The sequence below is a fragment of the Eubalaena glacialis genome, chromosome 13, assembly GCF_028564815.1.
Source record: "Eubalaena glacialis isolate mEubGla1 chromosome 13, mEubGla1.1.hap2.+ XY, whole genome shotgun sequence".
Classification (NCBI taxonomy): Eukaryota; Metazoa; Chordata; class Mammalia; order Artiodactyla; family Balaenidae; genus Eubalaena; species Eubalaena glacialis.
Window position 1 is genome coordinate 39143732 of NC_083728.1, and position 6577 is coordinate 39150308.

The 6577-nt window shown below is 44.3% G+C and overlaps 1 non-coding gene across 1 annotated transcript; it reads right to left on the reverse strand.

Annotated features, from left to right (window-relative positions):
* Positions 1 to 1654: 1654 nt before the first annotated feature.
* On the reverse strand, positions 1655 to 1727 carry TRNAR-CCU (transfer RNA arginine (anticodon CCU)). The gene has a single exon. It is a non-coding gene; the product is annotated as a tRNA-Arg (tRNA).
* Between the last annotated feature and the right edge of the window lie 4850 nt (positions 1728 to 6577).

The window sequence follows — 6577 nt, forward strand, 5'->3', positions numbered from 1 at the left end:
CAATGAAGCCACAGAAAGTGCCAAGGATCTGAGGCAGAAGGATGCTTGGCATGTTTTAGGAAGAGCACAGAGGCCTGTGTGGCTGGAGCAGGGTGCATGAGAGGAGAAGTGAGAGGGGTAAAGGAAGCCAAATCATGAAAGGCTGGTTGTGAGTGAAATGGGAGCCACTGGAGCATTTTGAACAGAGCAGTGACATGACAAAACATTTCAGTCTCTGTCTGGCTGCTATATGGAGGATGGACTATAAAGAGACCAGAGTGGAGGCAGGGAGAGCAGTGAGGAGGCCGTTCACTTAGCTAGCTGAGGGATGGTGGTGACTTGTAGTGGTAGTAGTAGTTAGAGGTGGAAACCAGCAGTTAGATTCTGTACTTATTTTCAATTAAGAGTCTTCAGGATTTTCTAAAAGATCAGCTATTGGTGTGAGAGAATAGAGGAGTTGAGGATGACCCCAAGGCTTGTGGCAGAGCACCTGAAAATATGGAGACACCATTTACAGGAGTGAGGTCCCAAACTCTTAATCATACATTATATAATTTTGGGCTACAGTAGAGGTGGCTGAGGACAGGTCAGAGACGAATCAGAAATAAGACTAGTCACAAAAAGTCAGACCCCAGATTGAGCCCGACCACGTAGAAACGTGGCCTGATGCTGAACTCTGTGAATCTCTCCTAACAGAGGCTAAGAGGGGTCCTAAGATTCAGGCAAGACTGAGCCCATAGGCACAGGGTAAAGTGTATTCGTTGTGGACAGTTGAGGTCAGCAGAGACAGTCAAGTGACACCCCGAGACAAATACCTCCTTGACCCACTGAAGTTAGATCAAATGCTGTCAGGGGACAGAGATTAAAAAAGGCCTGCACCCTCCTCCCAGGAGTTCTGGAAGGGCTTCCCACCACCCACTTTGCAGTGTTCACAAAAATGTCCACTTCAGCAGCCCCACCCTCACCCCAAGAATATAATTATGGGAGTTATTGTTTCCGTGTGGAGAAAGAGCAGAGCTGGCCCACCAAGTGGGCCATAACCCACAGGTATGAGCTGAGAGATCCTGAGAAGGTCCTTAACTGAAGTGGGTCCCTGGGGAACCTCTCGCTGTGTGTGACATTGTACTCATGGATTCTCTCCCCTTGGAGGTCTCTAGGGACAGGTTGCTCTGAAATGCCTCCAGGAGTAATGTTGGCTTGGTTTGGAGCCTCCCAGCATTCATTAGCGCTTTGTAATAGCACATTTTGTACCGATTACCCCTTCACTTTTAGAACTGGTATGGTGGGATGTTATCAGGTACTGAGACAGGAAGATGATGGAAGCTGGGTCATCTGGATGCTTACTCTAGAGCAGAATGACAAGGAGACAGAGCGTGGTCCCCAAGTTACTTCTTCCTCACCTCCCAAAGTTCTCTTGGTGTCTCCCTTTTGTCTAGAGGGCCCGGGAGAAATGGAAAAGAGAGTATGGAAACGAGAGGCTTGGGGGCCATTGACTGACTTGGCATTTCAATGTCTTCTCTGAGGCTTTCGTTGCCTCTTTGTGCCTTTTTAAAATTTATTTATTTACTTATTGGGCTGAGCTGGGTCTTAGTTGTGGCATGTGGGATCTTCGTTGCCACATGCAGGATCTTTAGCTGTGGCATGCGGGCTCTTAGTTGCAGCATGCGGGATCTAGTTCCCTGACCAGGGATCGAACCCAGGCCCCCTGCATTAGGAGCACGGAGTCTTAACCACTAGACCACCAGGGAAGTCTCTCTTTGTGCCCTTTTACCTCAAAACAAGAGGTAGCAGCATCCAAGAACACCCGTGTGTGGGTTTACTTAGAGCAGGGGGTAGGAACTTGTGTGTATGACACTCTGTCTCTTATATACTCTTCTTGTTTTCTTTCTTGCTCTACATTCCCACTGTCAAAACAGTGTTCAGTGTATCACAATAAAACACTTACTTATTATGCAAACAAACCATTGCTCGAGATTTGAAGAAATATTGTCTATCCATTTCATGGCGTTTTGGGTGAATTCAGGAGTGGGGGTAATTCAAGTTCACTTTTCAGTGACTCAACGATTTCCCTTGAAGCAGCTGCTGTCCTTCGTGCTGTTCTGGCCTTTCTTCAACCTCTCCTGGAGCTATAGATTCAGTGGGGCCTTTTGGATGCCCCTTTACTTCCTCTTCCACCTCTAGGCTAGAAACTGGCCCAAGATTCAGGTCTGATGAACCCTGAGACTTTTGCTTTAGTCTGCAGGAGCCGGGTACCACTTTGCCCCTTGGGTCATATGCCTGCAAAGGTTCTTTCTCCTTTCCTTAGTTAGCTATTAAGTCTGCCTTCACTTTACTTCTGGGGGGAAAAGACCAAATCCAGTAAGTCTTCCAATATTTATTTTCATACGTAATAGGATAATATGCCTTCTAAAAGACAAAATGTTGAGACTGGCCCATCCATTGGTAATTTAGTTTTAGGCAGTACTGAATTTGTATAGCAGGATAAAATTATTCGGTGCTGTTTTCTCAGCTTTGTGAGTGAATGCAAAAGAAAGGAAAGCAGCTAGGGAAGTGGGAGAAAGAGATGGAGAACAATCCTTTAATAAAACTGATAAGTGGCCCACTATATATATACATGTTACCTAGAACAAAAATATGGGCAATTACAATCTTGGGAGGTTTCTGATTATGCATATTTACTTAATGGTAATGGCTTCTTGAGGACCATTATGAATTATTGAGAAATAAAATATTCATAGGTATAAAACTGTAATTAGCCTACATGGAGTTTTTCTGGAGTTTACATCTACAGAATACATTTTTGTAAAGGAGAGGCCTGCCTGGGAGTTGGTACACTCTAATCTTCGTCATAAATAATTTAAAATTCAGCACCACCAAAATAATGCCTCCTCTCAGAGCAAAGAGTGCTTATGAAGTCCACCAGATCTCTCAGAATCACGAGATGGAACCAACTTACATTTCATGACTCCTGAGGATGAGCACAGAGAAAAAGGCCAGACAGAGTACACGAGGGAGACTTCAAAACAATCAGCACAGGACTGCTTCTGCTTTCCAGTATCAGACATGTTGGCCTGAAGTTACTGTGATTTCAAAGTCATGACCACTATTTCTGGCTTGTTGCTAGAAATTCCACAAATTGAGATACATATTTTGGAATGAAACCAAACTTCAAAATTCCCTATGAAGAGTGTCATATAGAGAAGGATTTTTCAGGAAAAGAGGAGAAATAGGCCCCTGGACATCAAGGCATCAGAGATAGAAAGAGGTTGCTCCTAAGAGGTGGAAAGAACCCAACGGAACAGGATGCAGGTCTTGACATCTCTGCTACTCACTGCTTGGCACAAGTGCTGGAAAAGGGGAGGACCACACCATCTGTGTGCTTCCACTAGGGACCCCACTCAAACTCCTCAACATTCACACCCACATTCCTCCCCTGCTTCTGGGCTTGACAGAACTCCAAACCTCCTCTGATCTTTTGCATTAGTCCTATCTTAGGAGCTGTGATTTTTTTCCTTCACTCTCTACCTATCTGCTTTTATCTCTCGAGGAGTCTTCATGATTTCTGGTCCTATTGGAGCATTCCCCCTTATACTACAGTACTCATATGTGTAAACAATGTGCAAGCATTTTTCTATCCTATGTTACACATAAACCATTTGAACATGATGAACTTGGCAGGTATACTCAGGAAACAGCTTCAATCTTCTCTTACAACTGTCTGCAAGCATTTCTGTCAAAGCTCCTTTTCTGACCCTTGAACAACATCTCAGGCAGAAACAATAGCTTTTCATTAACTCTGGACTATTACAATAGTCCAAACTTCTATTTTTTCACCCAATTCAAAGCCCCTCTAACTCCCAGCTGCTGCCTGTCCTGGAACAAGTCATGGGGAAGAGGGAAGGGCTGGTCTCTCCTTTTGTTCCCTTGTTTCTTTCTTTCTTATCCTACCCCTCCCTTCAGCTCCTTCAGGTCTGGACCGAAGAGGAGGATGACAGAGATGGAGGAGGGTTCAGAGATGGCCAGTGTCGTCTGTGGTCCTCTGTTGGTTTTCAGTGCCCTCTATTGTGGCACACCTCCAGATGCTGGCTGGCCCTTGCACAAGGGACCTTTGTGGATTCATTAGAGTCCTCCATGGGAACCTCTTCACTCCCCCAGTCCCTGACAAGACTGATGCTCTCTGACCTCTCACAACACCTCTCAGCTACCATTATCAGCACATCTTGGGGATCCCCTTGCTCCTCCAAGCAGGGGCTTTTTGGGGTGACTTGAGACCAGTAGCATTCTGTGGAGGCCACTTAGCCCAGGGAAAACTCTGCACATGCAGATGTTCCAGCTACTGTCCTCTCCCCTTAACTTGCCATTGAGGCTGCTCCAGCTGACCTCCTGCCCACTCCACCTTGCTCACTTCACTCTCAAACTCTTGGGGACACAAATTAAATTGCCCTGTGATCTCCTTCCCACTCTCTTCTATTGGCATTGGAGCGAGTCTATGGGTTTCTGCAGCTCAGCAAGTGTCTGCCAAGGAAATGAGATATCAGTCTCCCTTCCTGCAGACAACTCCACTTTATGTTAGCTTCTTGCGGCCCCCAACTTGGCAGAGATAGGAAGAAGCATCATGAAACAGTACAGGGCTCCCTACAAACTCTCTTCAAAAAAGTTCTTTCTCCAACCAGTCCCTTTATAGTTTTGCATTTCTAGGTTTGTATCTGTAGTGTTCCCTTACACAGACTTGTGAGCGATACCCACTGTGCCAGTTTGGCCCCCTGTTAACAAGTCTTGTAGAAATGTGACTGGCTCCTCTCTTTGAAACATGTGAGTACTTAAAACCCATGTTGCCTAGCTTTGAGGCTTCAGTCAAAAGTCAGACATAATAAGAAAAATTCTATTTAACATCCTGCTATATGTTTGTGAATGTATGTGTCATCGTTCAACTTTCCCAAAAAGCAGACCCTGAGACAAAGATTTGACTGCAAGTAATTTATCTGGAGATAATCCCAAGAAACAGCAGTGGAGAGTAGAGAAGAAAAACAGGAAAGGAAAGTCAGCCGTAAAGAGCTTGCTATCAAGAAAATTTCCACTGTGTGTAACTAAGCTCAGTCTCGCTGGGAAACTCTCAGGGCCTACGTAGAATACATACCTCTGAGGGAGCTGTGAATCTGGGGTGTTTATACACCTCATGTTTGGGTGAGGGCTGCTCCTGGGGGTCTTGATTCCTCAGCATTTCCAACTTGCCATTTGCACAGCTCTGTTTGCTCTGGTGACCAGAGAGAGCTATCGGCAAAGAAATGCAGATCTTGGCCATTGGAAATCAAGCCAGTGTGCTCCAAAATGGTAAGAATGAGGGAAATTAAGGAAATGGGCAGAAACCCAGCAGCATCTGCTGCAGAGTGTGTGTGTGTGTGTGTGTGTGTTTGTGTGTGTGTGTGTGTATGTTGGGAGGAGGAACATATGAGAGACCAGCAAGCAGCCTTCATTCTAGATCCTTACCATGTGATATGTTGCTAACTATAATAGATTTGTCAAGCACCTAATGGTCTTATCAACCTATCAGACCCAAATCATAGTTATCTCCCCTAGTTCTCAATATCTATTTCTTGCTTTCTCTCCAGTATATAAACAAATAAGTGCACCTGTTCATCTAATTTCCTGCAAGCCCCAATTGAAGAGGAAGATTCCCTGTTTTGTCACACCTGAATGGTTGTAGCTCTATCTCTTGACCTCTTTTTCTTTTTGGCTGTGTCGTGCAGCATTCAGGATCTTAGTTCCCCAACCAGGGATCAAACCCGTGCCCTCTGCATTGGGAGCAAGGAGTCTTAACCACTGGACCACCAGGGAAGTCCCATCTCTTGACCTCTTTTTAGAAATGTTAATATATATCTTCTTGCAAGCTACATGGAGTTATATTACCCATAATTTAGTGGGTTAAAAAAATAGTTTCTATCTTCTCTTAAGATGAAGATTTGATTCATGATTTCTTAATTATGTCAAAGTGTATTAGGAATCTAACCTGACATAAGAAACCAGGTACTAAATGTATTGTAGGATCATCTAAGGAAAACTACTTATTGACATGGTCTTTATTAGGAAAAAACCTTAAATTCACAGAGATAAATGTTTATCTTATTGGCCACAAACACAGGGAATTCTGTAGATGTACATCTGCAGGGCAGCAGTTTCCATGGTAATGCCATTTTCCTGGCATGCCATGCTCTCTCACCCTCCTCTGTAGACCTGGAGTCTACCCTACACCTCTCCCATCTTTACTCTCCGACTAGTGAACTCTGCTAGAGCAGGGGGAGGAGTATATTTCCTTTTGCCATTAATGTTGGGATTAACCCTGTAATCTGCTATAGCCAGTGGAATATGTATCTACTACAGTGCTTGATATATAGTAAGCATTTGTATATGCAAATGAAATGTATTAATAAATTTTGAGAGAAAAATCTAAATTCAGAACCTGTACTGCTAACCTGTGGTTTTGAACTATATGCCATTTTTTTGTCTGTTTGCTTCCTGATTCCTTCCTCTGTTCTGTATTGCTGGAGAGACTGGCCCTTGCAAACTATATTTTACAGTCTTCCCTCTCAGTCTTTCCCAG